The sequence below is a fragment of the Thalassophryne amazonica genome, chromosome 2, assembly GCF_902500255.1.
Source record: "Thalassophryne amazonica chromosome 2, fThaAma1.1, whole genome shotgun sequence".
Classification (NCBI taxonomy): Eukaryota; Metazoa; Chordata; class Actinopteri; order Batrachoidiformes; family Batrachoididae; genus Thalassophryne; species Thalassophryne amazonica.
This window is the reverse complement of record NC_047104.1, coordinates 31,154,696-31,176,400: the sequence shown is the minus strand read 5'-3', so window position 1 is coordinate 31,176,400 and position 21,705 is coordinate 31,154,696. Positions and strand designations below refer to the sequence as shown.

Below are 21,705 nucleotides of genomic sequence, written 5' to 3'. Positions count from 1 at the left end.
GCCTGCTCATTTCCGGTTAAACCACACCCACTTCTGGTTTAGGCCATGCCCAGTCTGAGTGCAGATACAGATACAGATAGTGATATACTCACTCATCCCTGTGTGTCCAAGCTGCACCTTTATAGGTGTTTCTATTAACTATATACAACTGGCATAGCCAGTGACCTCCAGGAAAGGCTGGATGATGACCACGAACAGGGTGGTGACAACTGGAGAGACAGTGGACAGCACGGAGAGATGGCAATAGGAGCAGTAAGGGTTAGCACCCAACCAAGCTACAGAAAGTCTTACTGAAAGATACCCCCAGGGGTGCCCGAGAGGGGGGGAGAATGCGCACCCCAGATGGACAGATTTCCTGATCAGAGACATGAGCGACGGATTATCGACAACGAGAGTAACCTGTTGGTGTGGCAAGAGCTGCAAGAACCTGAAGGGTCTGAAGATCCACCAGACCAAGATGGGCTGCACAAGGAGGAAGCAAGCTGAGAAATGTAGCGAGGCAGTACGTAGGACTGCCTCTGGTGAGACAGAGGAGGAGCTGGACCCGGAGTAACCCCACAGCATCCAGAACCTCCAAGCTCAGTGTGTTGCACCTAGCAAACCATCTGAACATCGCCGGGTCTTGTGGCCAGCCGCGCACAAGGAGACTGAGTGGCGCCAGTTTGATGAAGATGTTAGCGCAGCACTGGAGGCGCCATCAAAAGGAGCAGTGGAACAGCAGCTCCAAATGATGTGCACCTTCATCATTAGCATCGGTACTGAGCGTTTTGGCATCCAGCAGCCAAAGGCCAAGAGTATAGCTAGGCCAAACTGATGGGAGAGCAAGCTCACCCACCTGAGGAAAGACCTGAAGACCCCAAAACAGTGCTTCAGGAAGGCGAGTGAGGAAGAAATGCCTGCCCTGGCAGAACTCTGGAGTATCCTCAGGAAGAAGCTCATCTCCCTACGTCGTGCAGAATGGCACAGGAGGAAGGGCAGAGAGAGGGCCTGCAAGCGCACTGCTTTCATAGCAAATCCATTCGGATTTAACAGAAAACTGCTTGGGCAGAAGCGGAGCAGAACCCTAATATGCCCAGAAGAGGTCATTAACCAACACCTCAGTGACACATACAGCGACATGCATAGGGAGGAAGATCTTGGTCCCTGCAGGGAGCTAATTACACCACCTGCTCCCACCACCCAATTCAACATCAAAGAGCCCACTCTGGCAGAAGTCAGGGAGACGGTCAGGGCTGCGCGGACTAGTGCAGCACCAGGGCCGAGTGGTGTGCCATACAAAGTGTACAAACACTGCCCAAGACTCCTGGAGAGGCTGTGGAAGATCATCAGGGTGGTATGGCGGAGGGAAAGGGTAGCCAAGCAGTGGAGGCATGCTGAAGGTGTCTGGATACCAAAGGAGGAGAACGCTAGCGACATCAGCCAGTTCCGAACCATCTCTCTGCTCAGTGTGGAGGGCAAGATCTTTTTCAAGATCCTTACCAACCGGATGACTGAGTTTCTGCTGAGGGATTCCTATATAGAAACCAGTGTGCAGAAGGGTGGAGTTCCAGGCATCCCAGGCTGCATAGAACACACGGGAGTGGTCACCCAGCTAATCTGAGAGGCAAGGGAGAGCCGGGGAGATGTGTCAGTCATCTGGCTTGACTTGGCAAACGCCTACGGATCCATCCCTCACAAACTGGTGACAAGAGCCTTGACAACCCACCACATTCCACAGAAGGTCAAAGAACTCATACAGGACTATTACAGCAGTTTCTGCATTAGATTCACCTCTGGGGCAATAACATCTGCGTGGCATCGACTAGAAAAAGGCATCATCACAGGTTGCACCATATCAGTGACGTTGTTTGCTCTGGCGATGACCATGCTTGTCAAGGCAGTGGAAGTGGAGTGCAGAGGTCCTCTCTCCAGATCTGGCATTCGGCAACCGCCAATTCAAGCTTTTATGGATGATCTGACTGTCACATCAACATCAGTGCCAGGATGTTGCTGGCTCCTCAGGGGCCTGGAAAGGCTGATCGCATGGGCAAGAATGGCATTCAAGCCAGCCAAATGCAGGTCACTGATCCTGAGGAAGGGCAGAGTGGAGGACAAGCACTGGTTCCACTTGGATGGACTCCCAATTTCAACGGTGTCTGAAAGCCTGTGAAGAGTTTGGGTAAGATCTTCAATGCCACCCTGAGAGACACAGCAGCAATTGAGTCCATGCAGGAAGAACTCAAAACCTGGCTATCAGCAGTGGACAGGTCAGGCCTTCCTGGGAAGTTCAAAGCATGGATATACCAACATGGCATCCTGCCAGGACTCCTGTGACCTTTGTTGATGTCCCAGTAACAGCAGTGGAGGGTTTGGAGCGGAACATCAGCCAGTTCCTGCTCAGGTGGCTGGGTCTGCCGAAGAGTCTGAGCTGCATTGCCCTGTATGGACACTCCAACAAGCTGCAGCTTCCTTTCTCTGGCCTGACAGAGGAATTTAAAGTAACAAGAGCCAGGGAGGTGTTACTGTACAGAGACTCAGTTGACACCAGAGTGTCCTCTGCAGGCATGGAGGTCAGAACCGGAAGGAAGTGGCAGGCACAGGACGCAGTCCAGTGGGCAGAAGCAAGGCTGCATTATGGTGTCGTGGTGGGGTTGGTGGCAGCTGGGCGAGCGGGGCTTGGAAGCCATTCAACACCACTCTACGACAGAGCCCAGGGGAGAGAGAGACGTCAGCTCATCCAGAATGAGATCCGGGCAGAGATGGAGGACGAACACCGTAGCAGGACCGTGACCATGCACCAACAAGGAGCTTGGACTAACTGGGACCACGCATCAGCTAGGAAGCTCACCTAGTCAGAACTTTGGAAGTCAGAACCAGCAAGACTCAAGTTTTTGATTCAGTCAGTCTATGATGTCCTCCAAAGTCCTTCAAACCTGCACTGCTGGGGTCTGGCAGAAACCCCAGCATGTCCACAGTGCCCTGCTAGAGGTTCTCTGGAGCACATTTTAAGCTGGTGTCCAAAGGACCTGGGAGAGGGGAGGTACAGATGGCACCATGACCAGGTGCTGAAGGCAGTAGCTGACACCATCTGCACTGGAATCCAGCAGAGGAGACACCAGCCTCCAGCAAGGCTAAACATCACATTTGTCAGGGCTGGAGAGAAGCTCCAGTCACAGCGAAAAGTCCCAACTGGGCTGCTGTCTTCAGCGTGTGACTGGCAGCTGAAGGTGGACCTGGGGAGGCAGTTGAAAATCCCAGAGCACATCACCAGCACAACACTTAGGCCAGACATGGTCTTAACATCCAAGAGCTCAAGGCAGGCGGTGCTGGTGGAACTAACTGTCCCCTGGGAAGACCGCATTGAGGAGTCACACGAGAGGAAGAAGGCAAAGTACCTGGAACTGGTGGAGGCCTGCAGGTGGAATGGGTGGAGGGCCCGGTGTGAGCCAATCGAGGTCGGCTGCAGGGATTCCCAGGACAGAGCCTGCACCGGACACTCAGGCTTCTTGGATTAGAGGGTTACAGGAGAGGAAAGCCATCGAGAACATCAGCGAGGCAGCGGAGAGAGCCTCAAGGTGGCTGTGGATTAAGAGGGGTGACACATGGGGTAGTGCGCTGCTTGGACACAAGTCGGGGTCTGATCAACCCCAGCTGGGTCACCCAGGCGAAGGTGTCTGATGATCTAAGACCCGAAACACCCTGTGACCCTGGGTTCATCACTGAGGATGTGTCCAAGCTGCACCTTTATAGGTGTTTCTATTAATTAACCACCCTTGAAAAATGTCACCTGCCTGTTTTATAAACACTACCCAATCTAGAGCCTGTGGATCTCCACAGGCAACACACTAGTTCAGGGGTTGTTCAGGGAGACAACTAAGAGTGCCAGGAAGGTAGATCTCGGGGACTGAACTTGAGCACCCCTGCAGTTCATCTTTAAGTCTGGTTGCATGTGTCAATAAACAGGGTTATACAGTGAAAAAAATTGTAGAGGAAATTTTTCATCCTATCTTGTTCTATGATCAGATCTTAGTAATCAGACAGATTCCTAAGATCACTTTCTTTCACCTGAGTGATATTGCAAGGTTTCAACCTATGCTGTCAATGTAGGAATCAGAGAGACTGACTTATGCCTTTGTTTCTTCTAGTACTTGACTACTGCAATGTTCTGCTTTCTGGCTGCCTTGTTTAAGCATCAAGTGTCTACAGCTGTTTCAGAATCGTGGGGCAAGGGTATTAACTAGGAGATGAAAGTTTCTTATTATCACTCCAGTTCTGGCTTTCCTTCACTGGCTTCCTGTTCATGTGGGATCTGACTTTAACATTGTTATAAACATATGCAATTCTTCATGGACTCGCACCTTCATATTTGGTTGATTTACTTACACCATGTGTACCTGTTTGTACTGTCCATTATTGGGATCTAGGTTTGCTGTGTGTTCTGAGGGTGAATAAGAAGTCAGCTGGTTATAGGTCCTATTCCTCATTGGGCATCTTTTTTATGTAAGGGCCGCGTCACATTTACTACGAAGCAGGAAGCAAGCAGAATCAGCTGGAATGGGAAAAAAAAAACAAAATTCAAGATACAGTCGGGAGGGACAGACATTCAGCTGTGTAGGAATGCTGTATGAAAACCTAGAGTGTGGGCTGAAGCTGCCTCAAATGATTTGCTCATATTCCGTGTGCAGCAGCTTCCGAATGCAGGTTGAATGTACCCGGTGTAACAGTATAACCCATGGATGATTTATGGTACCTGATGAAGCAGTTTGATTGATGGTGAGTGATATTGGTATTCTTTCTGTATCTATCTATAGCTATCTACAATATTAATATTTCCTGTTCTGAAGTATCTTTAAATCTCCCTTCCAAATATACTCCACAAATATATGGACCTGACTGACAACCTGAAATATGTGATGTGATGGAAAATACTCCAGTTTAGTTTTTGCATAAAATATCCACAGTATATATATAGAACAGGAGGTGATGGTCTAGTGGTTAAGGTGTTGGGCTTGAGAACAGAAGATCTTTGGTTCAAATCCCCGCCTGACTGGAAAATCACTAAGGGCCCTTGTGCAAGGTCTTTAATCCCCTATTGCTCCCGGTGTAGTGAGCGCATTGTATGGCAGCACCCTGACATCGGGGTGAATGTGAGGCATAATTGCAAAGTGCTTTGAGCGTCTGATGCAGATGGAAAAGTGCTATATAAACAAGGTTGGATAGGATTACTTTGAAATGTAATCCAAAAGTAATCAGATTACAAGTAATCCAAATGTATGCACATACATACATGTAATCCACATGATTCTTTCAAAGTAATCCTACCCAACCTTGTATATAAATGCAGTCCATTTAGAACACACAGTAGCATGTGCACATGCACACACAAACACATACACACAGACACAATAGTATGCAAAAAACATATGTTTAAGAAACATAATGAAAATGAGGGGCCTATAATGGCTGCCGCCTTTCTCAAATCTCTTGTACAAGCTACGTCATAAATATAAAGAGTGAAATGAAAGGATTAATAAATGGCTGTGCTGAATGTTTGGTCTCCAAAGTAAAGGTCAAACAATGTTGATGTCCATTGGATACTATGACAGGTGACATATTTTACACTGTAACATGATAACTAAGTATGACAGATGGTGCAAACTGTTCCTTATTAGAACCCTATCAACCCAAACAATAATTTGCATAATTTTTACGTCATCAAATGACGTCATAATTTAAAACCTTTGCTATATGCTGGATCCTCTCATCAAGCCCTTTAATTTGGTGTATTGCACGACATGTTTTACTGTAGTCTGAAGTTTGACCTAATTTAGGTGACATTTGACCTGAAGCAAAACCTTGAAGGTCAAGGTCAATTGCTTATCCCAGGTAATGGCTTATGGGCAAGGCCTATCACTATGTTCATGTCAAATTTTGAGACAAAATTTCAAAAATTGTGACCAGGAAAGTTGTTTCATCGAATTTAGAGTTTGACCTTCCTGTGACCTTGACCTTTGACCTTGAGCTCGATCCTCTTGTGTACGGAATGGTACCTTACTAGGGCAGCTTTATGTGAACTTGCAAGAGTCTGCAACGTAAACTGTGTGCTGCACAGTGAATTAAAGGTGAAAAATGCAACGATTACAAACAAACAAACAAAAAAAAAACACATACTGACAAACATGTTGCAAAACTTTGATTTGGCCTTAAAAGCCAAGTGGCCTCTGTGTATATGTACGTGTGCATGCTTTGGAAAGATATCGGGGTGGGGGGTAAGATATCCTGCAGGCCTTCTACAACTACCTGCGAATGGAGCCTGCCATGTTTGACGAGTTGGTGCAGAGGGTGGGGCCAAGGATGCAGAGGCAGGGCATCTGTTTGAGGAAGGCAATGCCTGCAGGCCTGAAGCTGGCCATTACCATCAGATACCTGGCGTCAGGTGAAAAATACCCCAGCCTCGATGTACAGCTTCCATGTGGCATCCAGCCTCATCATCCCCGAGGTCTGCCAAGCTACCATGGATGAATACAAGAACGAGGTCAATGCCTGCCCCACCAAACTGGACGAATGGACACCCATTGAGGAGGTATTCTGGACCAGGTGGCACATCCCCCATGATCTGGGTGTCCTGGATGGGAAGCATGTGGCCATCATGAAACCAGCCAGGAGGGGCTCCTTGTACCACAATTACAGGGGGTTATTCTCTGTGGTCCTGGTGGCCCTTGTAGATGGGGACTACAACTTCCTCTGGGTGGAGATCAGGGCATGTGGCAGTATGTCAGACACCCAGATCTTCAACGAGTTAGAGCTGAAGCACTGCTTGGTGGATGGGAGTGTGGGCTTTCCTGAGCCATCCCCTCTTCCCCCATGACCACATGCCCATGCCACACTTCATCTTGGGTGATGATGTCTTCAGGATCAGGACCTACCTGATGAAGCCGTATGGGCACAGGAACCTCCAGAGGGAAGAACACAACTATAATTACCAGATCTCCAGGGGGCGATGTGTGGTGGATAACGCATTCAGGATCCTGGCCCAGAGATGGTAGGTCCTCCTCACCACCATGCAGCCAAGGAAGGCCATCCATCATGCAGGACATCATCAAGTGTTGCGTGTGCCTGCACAACTTGATGAGATTGTGGTACCCTGGTCTCCACATAAGCATGGTGGTCGAGGAGGATGAGCCGGGGGCCTGGAGAGAGCACGCACAGCTCCCTGATGTGCAGCATGTGGCAAGTGGCCATTGGGACACCAAGGCTGGGTGGAGCAGCACGAAACCCTCAAGCATTACTTCAACAGTCCAGTTGGAGCCACACTTTGTCAGGACCATGTGGTGCGTGGCTAACAAACACACATGCCACATCCATGTGCCCCTGTAATGATGAACAATATCATGACACAGCTGTGCACATGCAGCCACACGTGCTCCTCCTCCCTCCCCTACCTGTAACCATGACTAGTATGTATGTGTCTCCCCTCCAATGTATCCACCCATCACCCTCCACATCCATCCCAACCCACATACGTTGCCCCACACAGAGTGACATAGTGGCCCCACACATACACCACCTCATCAATGTAGCCCCGTCACCCACCAATAGCTGGATGTACATCACATACTGCCAACACGAACTGCAGTGGGAGTGGGTTGGATGATACATGACACATGTACACCACATATGGGGTTGCATGTGATGTTGGAGTCACCAATAAATGTCACTACTGTCCTGTGTGCCCTATCATGTGATGATACAATGATGTAATGCTGTCAGTATGACACACCCAGCTTTTGACCCCTGTACAAACTGAAACTGACCTCTGTCACCATTTTTACCCCATAACTCCAGAACATTCAGTCATAGATTGTTCAAGCTATACCTTTTTGGAATCATTATATTCAGACAAATAATGTGCTATAGTTTTCAATATGTTTGGTGCATTTTTAAATTTTGACCCCTCTGTAATTCTTTATTGACACCTGTAGCTCATTAGAGAATAAAATAAACATTAGTTAATTTAGAATATGTGTGCCAAATTTCATGCTTTTATCACAAAATGAATAATTGTTCTGCTATGTTGCCCCACTATTAGGCTTTTTATAAGAAGGTGAATAACAGTCTGTTTAAAATGCTGAGAGACAGTCAAAAATCAGTGATCTGTTGATTACTGGTGAAACACACGGGCCGGTGTTGTGGACAACCTTTTGAATCATGAGGTGGGGAGGATATCAAGTGGGAAAGAGAAAAGTTTCAGCCTATCAACCAGGCTGATGAGCTCTTTCAGTGATATTGATGTTAAACTATCAAGTACTGATGGCGCAGTGAAGCATGGGAGAGGAGAAGAAAGAGAGGGGTTGATGTTTGCCCTGATATCATGGCTTTTACTGATAAAAAAGGACGCAAAGTTCCCAATCTTCACTAGACTGTCTGGTTGCAGCAGGATATGCAAGTGTAACATTATCTCTGTGTCAAATAAAAATTTTGGATTTCGACTATTGTTAAAAATTAATTTAGAAAAATAAGCAGTCCTCGCATCTTTCATCATTTCATCATCATCATTTCATTGTTAAAAGAAAATGTGAACTCCTTTAAATGAAGGAGGTGCACCTGGAGCATTGCAGATTTCCACAAAAGCTCCACTGTTTTGACAGTATTCGCATGTTCCTGATTTAAGTATTCTGGGACAAAGTGCATTAGTGCCACACAGTCAATGTACACATGAACATTTTGTTTTTTAATTGGCTGAAAAATCCATAATTTTCCCAACAGCCTCTCGCTGAAAAGAGTGGAACATCCAGTCTGTTGCTGACTGTCAACATTTGATGCCAGTTTTCATCATGTTCTCGTCCAGAAGTGCTGCATGTGCTCTGTGTAACACTTTCTCACAATCAAAATAGCAAACAAATGTCCAGACAGCAGAAAAGATCCTTCTGAACTCCTCTCAAAGTTCTGAACATGCACAAAGCTTAATGGTGAATTTGTGGACATCAGCTGACAAGAATAAACTCATTTTTGTGTTTGTAAAAAATGACTTCTGTCAGACAAAAATGAACATAGAGTAGTTCACTGTGTGACTGTGGCAAGAGTCTTTCACAATAAGAACACTGGATAAATGGAAGATGTCATCACAAATCCAATATGGAAGATGAGAAAAACATTGTGAAAATTCATTATTTTTTAATGTTTACAATATGCTGAGGGTCACGGAATTAATTTATTTTGTGTGGGTATTTAATGAACTTTAATTAAAAAACTAGAGACATTCGTCATGAAATGCCCCGTGTGCAGTACTATTTTCCATGTAAAGTGCAGCAATATGTACATGTGTGGGGTAGGTATTTGGTTTTCATGTGTTTGATGTAAACTGTGGAAACATTGTAACCATGACCAGTATGTGTGCGTCTGGTCATGGTTTCAACAGTAGAAAAATTGGAGATTGACATTATATTTATTTAGAGGATGTGGCCAACAGTGACCATAAAAAAGTCGGTAGCCTTCGAATAAATGCAACTATTGGTAATTTTTTAAAAGTAGGTCAAGGTCACTGGCCTTTGAACCCATGCGAAGTACTCCTCCAAGGCATGTACCCACCAAATATGAAGTTTCTGCGAGCAATAGGTGCCAAGGTACATTGTGGCGAACAAATTTCAGGCGAAGGATTTGACAGTTGTGACCACTGGTGACCTTGAAAAGTAGGTCAAGGTCACCACCCTTTGAACCCATGCGAAGTACTCCTCCAAGGCATGTACCCACTATATATGTAGTATCTGTGAGCAATAGGTGCCGAGCTACGTTGCGGCGAAGGATTGGACAGTCGTGACTATTGGTGACCTTGAAAAGTAGGTCAAGGTCACCGGCCTTCAAACCCATTCGATGTACTCCTCCAAGGCATGTACCCACCAAATATGACGTTTCTGCGAGCAATAGGTGCTGAGGTACATTGCGGCAAACAAATTTCAGGCGAAGGATTTGACAGTTGTGACTACTGGTGACCTTGAAAAGTAGGTCAAGGTTACCGGCCTTCGAACCCATGTGAAGTACTCCTCCAAGGCATGTACCCACCAAATATGAAGTTTCTGCGAGCAATAGGTGCCGAGCTACTTTGCGGCGAATAAATTTCGGACGGACAGACAGAAGGACGGACGGACAACCCGGATGCTATATGCCCCACCTCGTGGGGCATTACTTTCGGGTACGCATTTAACCAACTTTCTTCAAAAAGGAGGTGGCCAGATCCTTAGTCCTGGGCCCTAAGACATGCGAATACAGTTGAATGCATCATTCCTCAGTGCCAGCTCTCACTAAAGTGATAATCTTCTGCTTGCAATGGACTCAGAGACCACTACAGTGCTATTAGACAGATCTCAGCACTGCATTTGGCATGGTGGATCATCGTATACTACAGGATAGGCTTGAGAACCACTTAGGGATTGCTGGAAATGCCCTTGTGTAGTTGACATCCTATCGTAAGTCGCTGTCATTATGTTCAGTATGTTAAGCTCTGGTCTCACTGAATAATGGAGGATGAATAATGAGCCACGTAGCATGTTTTTTTTTTTGGTACAAGTCCAGTTATTCAGGACAGGCTATTTTGGCTCAGCCCTCTTGCACAAATTGTCATCCCACCGGCTTTGTCAGGGATGAGAATTTTCTGTGGATCTGCGGATTTCAGAGTTTTGGGTTCTGGATTTCTGGGCCATTTCTGGGATCATTGTAAATCGGGGGGGCGGGTCATGCGAGTTAAATCTTTCCTCATATGCATGGGAACCATAATAGTGCTGCAGAAACTGCAAGCTAAAGCGTGCAATGTCATTGGTAACTTTTTCTACAACAGTGAACTTTCAGCCATCCAGAATCTCTGTAAGTTTGAAGTCACTGAAAGTACCCAGACGTGGATATTTTGAGTTTTGGCAAGTTTTAGCTGTCGAGCTAAGACTTTAGCATGGGTAAAATTACCGTGAGAGAGGATGAAGACCGGGTTAAAGACATCGATAGTGGTGTAAAAAAAATAGGAAAGACGTGGTGAATTTGTCCGCAAGGTTGAGCTTCCCAGTAAAGCTCGCTGCACATTATGTTTGGATTTCATCAACAAAACATTGAAAGAACACTGCAAGATGAAGAAACATGTAACCAAAGTTAATATTAAATGGACTAATCTGCCCGGCTCCAGAAGAGCACAGAAGTGGCACAGCAAGCCCCAAAGCACTTGGACTGGTAAGGGGGAGTGCTGAGTTCTTGACAGTGCTCAGGTGTGTGTCCAATAATTCTATTCATGCAGTTAAAATGTATTTACAATCACTGAAATTTTTGTGTGGCGGTTATTTATACGTGCATGTACTAAAGTGAAATTAAGCACTGCAAAACCAGCGTTTATGTATGGATTTTCAGCAAAATTTGTTTCCATGTTCCATTTATTTTGTTATATAAAACCGCTAACTTAAACAACAAAAAAACATCTACTTTATGGCTTTATTTTGACATGAAACATGCTTTTTCTCAAAACACAACCCTGTGGAGAAAACAAACAAACCCTCCTTCTTCTTCTTTTGTGGCAGCCGGCATGCTTATTGTTGCATTGCTGCCGCCTGCTGCATCAGTCCGTTATAGCAAGACTAAAAATCCTCTCGATGAGTCCAGTGTGTTTCAAGAAAAAAAGCAAACACTTCCCCTTCTCACATGACTTTATGGTGAAAATACTTCCTACAGAAACTTCATTCAGGCTTTACAATTGATTTCCTTCAGATTTTACTCTTTAACAGATAAACCATTCAAAAATGATGAGATATATTTTGCCTGCATGATGAAATCGGCCCGCCTCAATTTTACTTTTATTTTGGTGAATTTCATAGACTGCAGTACAGGTGGTGCTCAGGATATGTGCTTTTTAATGATACTATGCTGTATGTACCTGTGGGTTTTCCTGGTGACTGGCATAAGTACTTGGGGTGCAAACTCACATGGTGTGATTTAAAAAATTCTTATGGGGCAATAATTTGTAACCATACATTTTACATGTGATTATTAATAAAGTCACTGTTTTATACCACAAATATTGTTGCTTTGACAGGTTTTAATCTCTTTAAATAATTTACACATACTTGCATAAAGTTCCAGTATATTTCAGAGGTCATTGCAGGTTAAGGAAAGACACTTGGAGAATAGTTTTGGCATGTTCAGTGATATCTGTCCAATGGCATTTATAGTAAGTACATACATGTATGTTATAGCAATCAACAGGTATCACTGAAAGAAGGTCTATGTAGACAGATTATTTTATTACAGTAAGCCTTCCACATACCTCAACATACAAAAAAATAAAATGGAAATTCATGAAATTAGGTCTCTCTAGTGGCCCCAAAATGCCTCTAAAATGTTAAAAACCTGTGGGCTCCCACCAGGTGCACTGCCCCTGGACCCTGCTGGGGTCTACGGTGGCCCCCGCTGATTTTCAGAGTTTTTTTTTTTTTCTTTGCCCATTCTCATCCCTGCTTTGTGCACTGGACACTGTATATAAAATAATTATTTTGTAGCGAATTAATCATTTTTTGTCAAGAGTTTAGACGTTGAAAACACCTCTAATAGTTTCAGGAATCACAGAGGACTGTTCCATCAGGCTTTTTCCTGTCTCTCGTGTGCTCCATGAGGTGGAGAACATATTTGGAACAGCTTTAAAGGTAATTATTTGGAATGTTTATATTGTAATGTTGCATGTTCATTCCTTCTTTATAAGCAGCTGAAAAGTATGTTCATGTTCATGATAGATTTAACATCTCCTTATAATCGATCAGATGAGCTAGATTTAACATCTCCTTATAATCGATCAGATGAGCTGTGCTGTGATGCGCACTGGCGCAGTCACTTGCACTCAAGACGGGCGTTTACACAGAACGCGAGCATGCAAAAGAGTGAATTTGCAGACAATAACAGATGAACATAAACTTAAAAGTTGGATCACCGGTGGCAAAATGTCTGTAAAGCCACTGAAGAAATAAAGCCAGTGAGAAAAAGCGCAGACGCGACTGTCCAGGAATGCAGAATGCAAGCGCGCAAAAGAGCGATTTTGCAGACAATAGTGCATGAACACAAAGTTAAAAGTTGGATCACCGGTGTCAAAATGACTGTAAGCCGCAGAAACAATAAAGCCTGTGCAGAGGCGACTGGCCAGGAGTGTTTTGTGTTGTGGTTTTTGTTGGGTGGGGGAGCAGTGATCCACACAGTTGTGGGTGTATATAATTAAAACAGCCACCTCATTGTGGTATCTTTTTTTTTTTTTTTTTGGTCACAGAGAGCTGAACACGCAAAACTGCTGCATTTAATGACTCTGGAACACAGGTGAACTGCAGCCTGGCACACAGATGCACACACCACTGTGCAGGAGCGTCTTTGTTTTGGACTCCATTTAAAAAATGTGACAGCACCTTGAATGGATGCTGTGAATTGAAAACCTACACTTTAAAGGGATCAAGTGTGGGAGGGGTGGAGTTTTGGACTAAACCCATGCCTAAACGTGCACCAATGTCATATTACATGGCGCTACATGGATCATATGTGGGTTGATGTGGATCATATGCGGTAAAACGAGCCATTTTAGGCTGGACGGGGCTCAAATGACAGGTCAGTCGTGGCTCATTAGAGGCTGATACCTGGCACATGCGAGGTACTTAGAGTCACATAGAGGCTTCTTTGTAGCAGACAGGTGACAGATTTATACATGGATCATTATTCGAATCATCACTAACAAATTCATACGTGGCTCATTATTCATGGCTTTATTATTTGGTGGGACCAAGGCTTTACTGCAGCTCTTCTTCCAACAAACTACAGTGCATCTGGAAAGTATTCACAGTACTTCACTTTTTCCACATTTCTTTATGTCACAGCCTTATTCCAAAATGGATGAAATTCTCTTTTTTTGCCTCAAAATTTGACACACAATACTCCATAATGACAATGTGAAAAAAGATTTTTTTTTTAAATTGTTGCACATTCATTAAAATAATAATAATACAAATAATTCATCCAGTAGGGGCGCTCAGTGCACAAACAGAGGAGCCAGGTGTGTTCAGGGGCCAACCCTCATCACACATGTGAAGTTTCAAGTCAATTAGGCACAGCATGAAGCAGTTATCATGACTTGATGTTCAATGGTGAAGGTTCAAAATGGCGGCGTCATAGCGGCCACACCCTTCGACATAGAGAAAAGTTTTCAATAACATTTGATCAGTATCGTCTCTGGATGATCTGAAAGAAATTTGAAGTGTATTGGACAAAATCCCTAGGAGGAGTTCAATCTAATACAACGTGTGGAAATCACGCCAAAATGACACGGAAATTCAAAATGGCTAACTTCCTGTTTGGAGTAGACCAATGGTGCAAGAGACTTTTTTGTACGTCTGTGAAAGTCAGACATCTGTACCAATTTCCATCTCCCTACTCCAAAAAAATCCCTATGGGGAGGGGTTTATGAAAGTTGCAAGGGGGCGCTATTGAGGCATTTTGACCCACCCATGGGTGATGCCCATATGAATTGTAAGAGGTTGTCGTGCTTGACCTGCGTATCAATTTTCATGATGATATGACAAAATTAAAGCCGTCAAAAGGAAGAACATAATTTCATGGCGAAAGGTCGATATTCAGCACGCCACCACACAGACGCCATTACTCATACCTTTGCCTACGTTCACCAACTTGTTCTGCATGTTTTAGAAGTGGAATGAAGTTGATGGGATTAACTATGTGACATCAGTACCTGTTAAAGCAAAAATAGGACACTTACTGTTACCACCGGGGGTGCTATGGTGGAGGTGGGAATTTAATATATGCAAATGTTCAGGGCACAGCCCTCATCATGTCCAACAAGTTTGAAGGATCTACGATGAAATATGTGTGCGTGACAGCCGTTCAAAGTGCAACGGTGTACTCCGAAACGCTCGCCAAAGTTTGACGAACCCTAGCAGCCACGCCTTATGACCTACAGAAATTCTTTTGATAACTTTTGATCAGCATGTGGTCATGATGATGTGTACCAAATTGAAGATGATTGGATGAAATCCCTAGGACGAGTTCGTTCAAATGTAAGTAGTGAAAATGACAAAAATGGCAAAAATTACCTCAAATTGAAACTTGAAATCAAAATGGCCGACTTCCTGTTGACATTTCACCATGACGTTAAGAGACTTTTTTATGCATCCCAGCATGTTAAATATGTGTACCGAATTTCGTGAGGCTATGACAAAAAACACCAATGTGGAGGGTTTTTTGAAAATTTCTAGGGGGCGCTATTTCGCCATTTTGCTGCGACCATGTGCGTGAACCCCAAAATGTCAAATTTCAGATGTGACTGGAGAACTTTGCAAAGTTTGGTGAGTTTTTGAGCATGGGAAAGGGCCGAAATTTGGATTTGAAAAGTGTTAAGAATAATAATACTATTAAACAACACAATTACAATAGGGTCCTCACAGGACGTTGTCCTACTTAGGGTCCTCGCAGGACGTTGTCCTACTCAGGCCCTAATAATAATAATAAAACCCCTAAGAAATCACACGTACATAAGTATCCACAGTTGTTCCCATGAAACTTGAAAATTGAGCTCAGGTACATCCTGTTTCCACTGATCATCCTTGAAATGTTTCTGCAGCTTAATTGGAGTCCACCTGGGGTAAATTCAGTTGATTGGACATGATTTGGAAAGACACACATCTGTGTTCATATAAGGTCCCATAGTTGACAGTGCATGTCAGAGCAGGATGGAGAGAGGATAACCTTCCAGAAGGACAACCATGTCTGCAGCAATCCACCAATCAGGCCTGTATGGTAGAGTAGCCAGACAGAAGCCACTCCTTAGTAAAAGGCACATGGCAGCCCACCTGGAGTTTGCCAAAAAACACCTGAAGGACTCTCAGACCCCATAAATGTGTTTCTTCTGACTGAACTCTTTGGTGTGAATGCCAGGCATCATGTTTGGAGGAACCCAGGCACCATCACTACAGTGAAGCATGGGGGTGGCAGCATCATGCTGTGGGGATGTTTTTCAGTGGCAGGAACTGGGAGACTAGTTAGGATTGAGGGAAAGATGATTGCAGCAATGTACAGAGACATCCTGGATGAAAAACTGCTCCAGAGCGCTCTTGACCTCAGACTGTGGAGACAGTTCATCTTTCAACAGGATAATGACCCAAAGCACACAGCCAAGATATCAAAGGAGTGGCTTCAGTGCAACTCTACAAATGTCCTTGAGTGGCCTAGCCAGAACCTAGACCTGAATCCGATTGAAACTTTCTGGAGAGATCTGAAAATCGCTGTGCACCAATGCTTCTCATCCAATCTGATGAAGCTTAAGAGGTGTTGCAAAGAGGAATGGGCAAAACTGCCCAAAGTGTGGTGCACCAAGGTTGTGGCATCATATTCAAGAGACTTGAGGCTGTAATTAGTGTCAAAGGTGCACCAACAAAGTACTGAACAAATAGTGTGAATACTTATGTACATGTGAGTTCATAGTTTTTTTTTTTTTTTTTTTTTTTTTTTTCATTTGTCATTATGGGATGCTGTGAGTAGAATTTTTAGGGAAAAAATGAATTCACTTAATTGTGGAATAAGGCTGTATTATGACAAAATGTGGAAAAAGTGAAGCTCTGTCTTTCCGGATGTACTGTATGCAGTACCACAAGGGTCCATCTTAGGCCTCTTGCTTTTTCTGTCTATATAGCAACCCTCGGGCAGACACTGTGTCGCTATGGGATTACTTTTCAGTGTTACACTGTTGATACTCAGCTGTACATGCAGATAGTTGCATGTAACACCACGCACATTAAGATTTTAGAGTATTGCTTGGCATCAGTGAAAAGCTGGCTGTCTAGCATCTTCTTGCTTTTAAATTGGTCAAGAATGAGATGATGGTCTTTGGTCCTGCAAAGCCTAGACATCAGTTTGGACAGCTAACATTAAACTTAGATTCATGTGCTATACAACGCAGTGATAAAGTGAGGAACCATGGGTTGATCTTTAATCTCTCACTGTCCTTTGACTTCCACATTAGAGAATATAATAGGACTGCGTTCTTCCATTTTTGTAACATAGCAAGGATTCATCTCATCTCTGGCTGATGCTGAGACTCTGATCCATGCCTTTGTCTCTGCCAGACTGGATTATTGCAACATCCTATAGTCTGGACTGCCGCAGTCCAGCATTAGTGGTCTCCAACTGGTTCAAAATGCTGCTGCTAGAGGGTTGACTAGAATCAGAAATTTTTACCACATTGCCCTGATTATATCACAGTGATAAGTGAGGAACCTTGGAGTGATCTTTGATCCCTCACTGTCCTTTGACATACACATTTGAGACATCACTAGTACTGCTTTCTTCCATTCTTATAATATAGCAAGGATTCATTCCATCTGTGGCTGATGCTAAGACTCTGATCCATTCCTTTGTCTCTTTCAGACTAGATTATTGTAATATCCTATTGTCTGGATTACTGCAGTCCAGCATTAGAGGTCTCCAATGTGGTTCAGAATGCTGCTGCTAGAGTGCTGACGAGAAGCAGAAAATTTGACCACATCACCCCGATTTTGGCTTCATTTCACTGGCTTCCATTCCCTGCCAGGTCCAATTTTAAGGTTTTGTTCCTAACTTTCAAACTACCTACTTAGGTGATCAAATTAAGCCTTATGTACCAGCCCATGTTCTACATTCTGAGGATGCAGAATTGCTATGTGTCCCCAAGGTTAAAAAGAAGTCAGCAGGCCACAGAGCCTTCTCTTATTGTGTGACTGTTCTGTGGAACAATCTGCTTTCTGGTTCTCTGGATTCTTTCAAGTCTAGACTAAAGTCTCACCCGTTTAAGTTATGTGCATATTGTCAAGCCCAGTGATGGGCACAGTTCTGCTAATCTGCTAACCACTAATTAGCAAACTAACCTTTTGTTAGCTGATTAGTTTTCAGCTAACTTTGAAAACCATCAGTCGACCAATTAACTTCTGCTAAATTTAGTTCCGATAACTTTTAGACCGCTAATATCTTTTTGTGAGCATAGTGAATACAGCTTAACAGTTAAAAACACTTGTAAAGCCTGAAATCATGCATTTTAGTTCCTACCTGTTACATGTTTTGTAGCAGACAGACAGCTATGAGAGGTAGCGCTCAATCCTCTGCCAGCAAAGGAGAGCTGGCTACCAGAGACAAAAGAAGACAAGAGAAAAAAAAGATAATTTTTTTTTCACAGCCATATGGTCATGCAGACGTGTGTGAGGAGTCATGCAGAGCACGGCAGTGTTGACTTATGGTTAAAATTTTAAACAAACTAATTCCAGACAGGTTATTGAAATTAACATCACCTCTCTCATTTGTAAAAATATTAGCTATATGTTTTAGTTTTAAAGTAATGCACTAATTTTGAAGGTTTTAGTTTTTACAGGACACACATGCCAAAAGGCATTAAGGAAAAATTGAGCTTCCTGTCATCAGTGGTGGTCGGTTTATAAAAAAAAACAACACACAAGTTACTGTAACGTGTTTTTTTTTTTTTTTTTACAAATAACTCTATATTTGTAAATATGTCATATTTTTCATTTGTAAAAAAAGGCAATTTGAAAAGTGAAAATTCTTTTTAAGTGATTAAGCATGTATAGCAAATGTGTGGCAACTGGTATTCACACTCCCCATCCAGTAGATGGCAGTGTTTATGTTTTTTAAGGGGTTATCAGTTTAGCAATATAAAAGTTAACTTTTCAGTTAGCGAATTAATGGTTATCGAAGCTAACTTTTTGGTTAGCTGTGCCCACCACTGTTCAAACCAGGGGGTGGGCAACAAGAGCCAAGACACTGCAGGTTTTCCTTGCAACCAATCACCTCAGCAGGTGGGTTGCTGATGAGCTTCTCCCCTGAACATAAAGACCTCACATTTTAATCTGTGTTATTAACAACAGAACAGGTCTCAGCCTCTTTATATCTAAATTCTGGGTTCGTTTGTGAAGCATAGGGTTAGTTGCTGGTGATCACATTAGTATAATTTCTGCTTCTCTGTTGATCTATTGTTAGTTCAAATGCCTTAAGCCCAGGTTACACATAGACCGGTTTTGTCGGTGGGCAGTACGTAGACCGAAGTTTGCGGTAGTTCCGGCTGTTTTCGCGGTGGAAAGGGGCGGAGCATTTCGCCTGCTTTTTGAGCGCCATACTAGCCGCAAATACGCGGATAAAACGCCGCTAAATCCGCCGAATAAAGCGGGCCACTTCTCCGGGAGCATTCCCGGAATTATTCGACATGTTGAATAATTTTTTCAACGATTCCCGGTGAAGCCGGAACCAAACCACGCCCCCGTGCGCCAGCGTTAACTACGGCGTTTGATCCCTAAAACGGCCCGGACGGGGCAAAATCTCTGCCGGGACGCTTTCGGGAGAGTTTACCGTCTATGTGTAAACGGGGCCTTTAGGTGCTGGTAGTTCTGCTCAGTTTGATTCTGTTCTCTTTCTCTCTCTGTTTGAAGCATTATGGCTGTGGACTGGTTCAGTATTGGACCCAGCTGTTTGTGCCCCGAAAAGAAATTCCTGACTTGATGGTGCCACTTGCACCTTATTGTTTTTGGTTATTTCTTGTCTCTGTTGCTGTTTGTTACATCCTCCCAAGGACGTAAAAAGTCATCGGTGTTATTTATTTGTCTGTCTGTTAGTGAGATTACGTCAAAACTACTGCACAGATTTTGACAAAATTTTCACCACAGATGATATTAGACCAAGGAAGACTTCATTATATTTTCGAGGTGATCCAGATTCGGATCTGGATTCTGGATCAAGTTTCATTTAAATAGGCTTGAAGGATTACTGTTAGCAGGATTATGTCATAACTACTGCACGGATTCTCACCACATTGCACTACAAATACATATTAGGCCATGGAAGACTCCATTAAGTTTTGGAGGTGATCTGGATCCCAAATTATGTATTAAATTTCACTTTATACAGGCTTTGAAGGATTATGTGAAACTTCTTCACGGATTACTCACCAAATTTGCACTACAAATACATATTACACCATGGAAGACTCCATTAAGTTTGGAGGTGATCCAATATGGGTTCTGGATCAAGTTGTCTTATAGGCTTTTAAGGATTACATCAAAATGATTTCATGGATTCTCAACAAATTTGCACGACAGATAAATATTAGGGCATGGAAGACTCTATTGAATTTTGGAGGTGATCCAGATCTGGATCGGTTGACATCAGAAATATCTGATTGCTCTTTTTTTTTTTTTTTTTTTTATTGTCTTAGTTGATGGAGGGCCTAAGCAGTGCAGCACCCCTCTGGGTCTACATGAGGTATCTTCCTCAAAAACACCAGAGGGAGTTTTTCCTTGCCACTATTGCTGTGTGCTTGCCCAGAGGCACTGGCAAGGTTAGACCTTATCCACATGAAGCACATCAAGGCAGCTTTGTTTTGTGATTTGATGCTATTTAAATAAATTGAATAGATGTTAAGAATGTATTGGAAATTTTCATTATGCGTCATTACAAATAATTGGCTTTAAAAAGTACCAGGTAGTCACACAGTGAGGAGAAAAAGAAATAACAAGATGCTTCAGTATGCTAAAATAATCTTTTTTTTATTGAATCACAGTCGTCTGAATCATAATTAAATTGAATTGTGAAGTGACAAGAGATTCCCACCCCAAGATATCATGTGTGTAATGACAGGGTTATTGTTAATTAGTTTTATGTTGTTGGCCTTCTGCAATGTTTTTTAGGGTCATTTGTATTGCTTATGCATAGTTTGCCCAGGGCTTCATACAAGCCAGAACCCACTCTGTAGAAGGATTTTAACTGAGATGGTTTTGTTTGTGTCATATTTTTTTCTGAGTGGAATTTCAAAGTTTTGAATGCTCAGAAAATGATAGATTTTTGTTGATGAAACAGTGAATTCACCCAAAATAAGGCATGTTCCTGACTTGCATTCTTGCTGATAAAAAAAATAAAATAAAGTAAAATTCCATTTAATAAAATTTACTTGTGTAAAAAAGCAGAAATACCTGCCAGTTTGTCTTAATTTTCTTCAACTGCAGAGGTAAAAATGAACTTCTCATCATACTTACAACAAATTTGTTGTAAGGAGGCTCCTTATTTCCATTCATGTAAATAGATTTTCACAAATCCTGCAGTAATTACTGTCACATTATATTTCTCTTTTTGCATTCAAAATTACTTCCCTTTGATGTCTTTTACATAAATAAAATGGAATTGTTTCTTTAACAAGCTGCTTCCAGCTGTAATTTTCAAATTTCAGTTCCACTCTTCTCATTTGATGACAAACCACATCAGCAGCCACAACTGGCCACGTCTCCGCTGCCTTCCGCTCACAGTCAGCGGGAATGAATGCCTTCTGGTCTCCAGCAATCTGATGCGTTACGACGTGCACACAGCATGAGGCAGCCATCATACTGATAATAGGTCTGCAGCGGGTTTCAGGTCACAAGCTGCACTTACTGAAGATAAAACGAGTAACTCATCCAGCTGTGAAACGGCAGAGGATGGTTTTCGCAGTGGTTGCACTCGCCCCATGATGAGTGTTGATTTGACAGCTGTTAACGTTCACGTCGTTGTAACTTAGGAGATAAGTTGTGTGCACTGCAGGATGCAATTTTCAAATTTATTTTTCAAGATTATTTGTGCAAAGGTCTACCTTTTTGTCGACTGATTTGGTAATCTGTATCCTGATGCAGGAAGCAGAATTATTACCTCCGC

At 43.3% G+C, this 21,705-nt stretch overlaps 1 pseudogene; it reads left to right on the top strand.

Annotated features, from left to right (window-relative positions):
* Nucleotides 1-298: 298 nt before the first annotated feature.
* On the top strand, nucleotides 299-3,750 carry LOC117501952 (annotated as a pseudogene).
* Nucleotides 3,751-21,705: the final 17,955 nt, after the last annotated feature.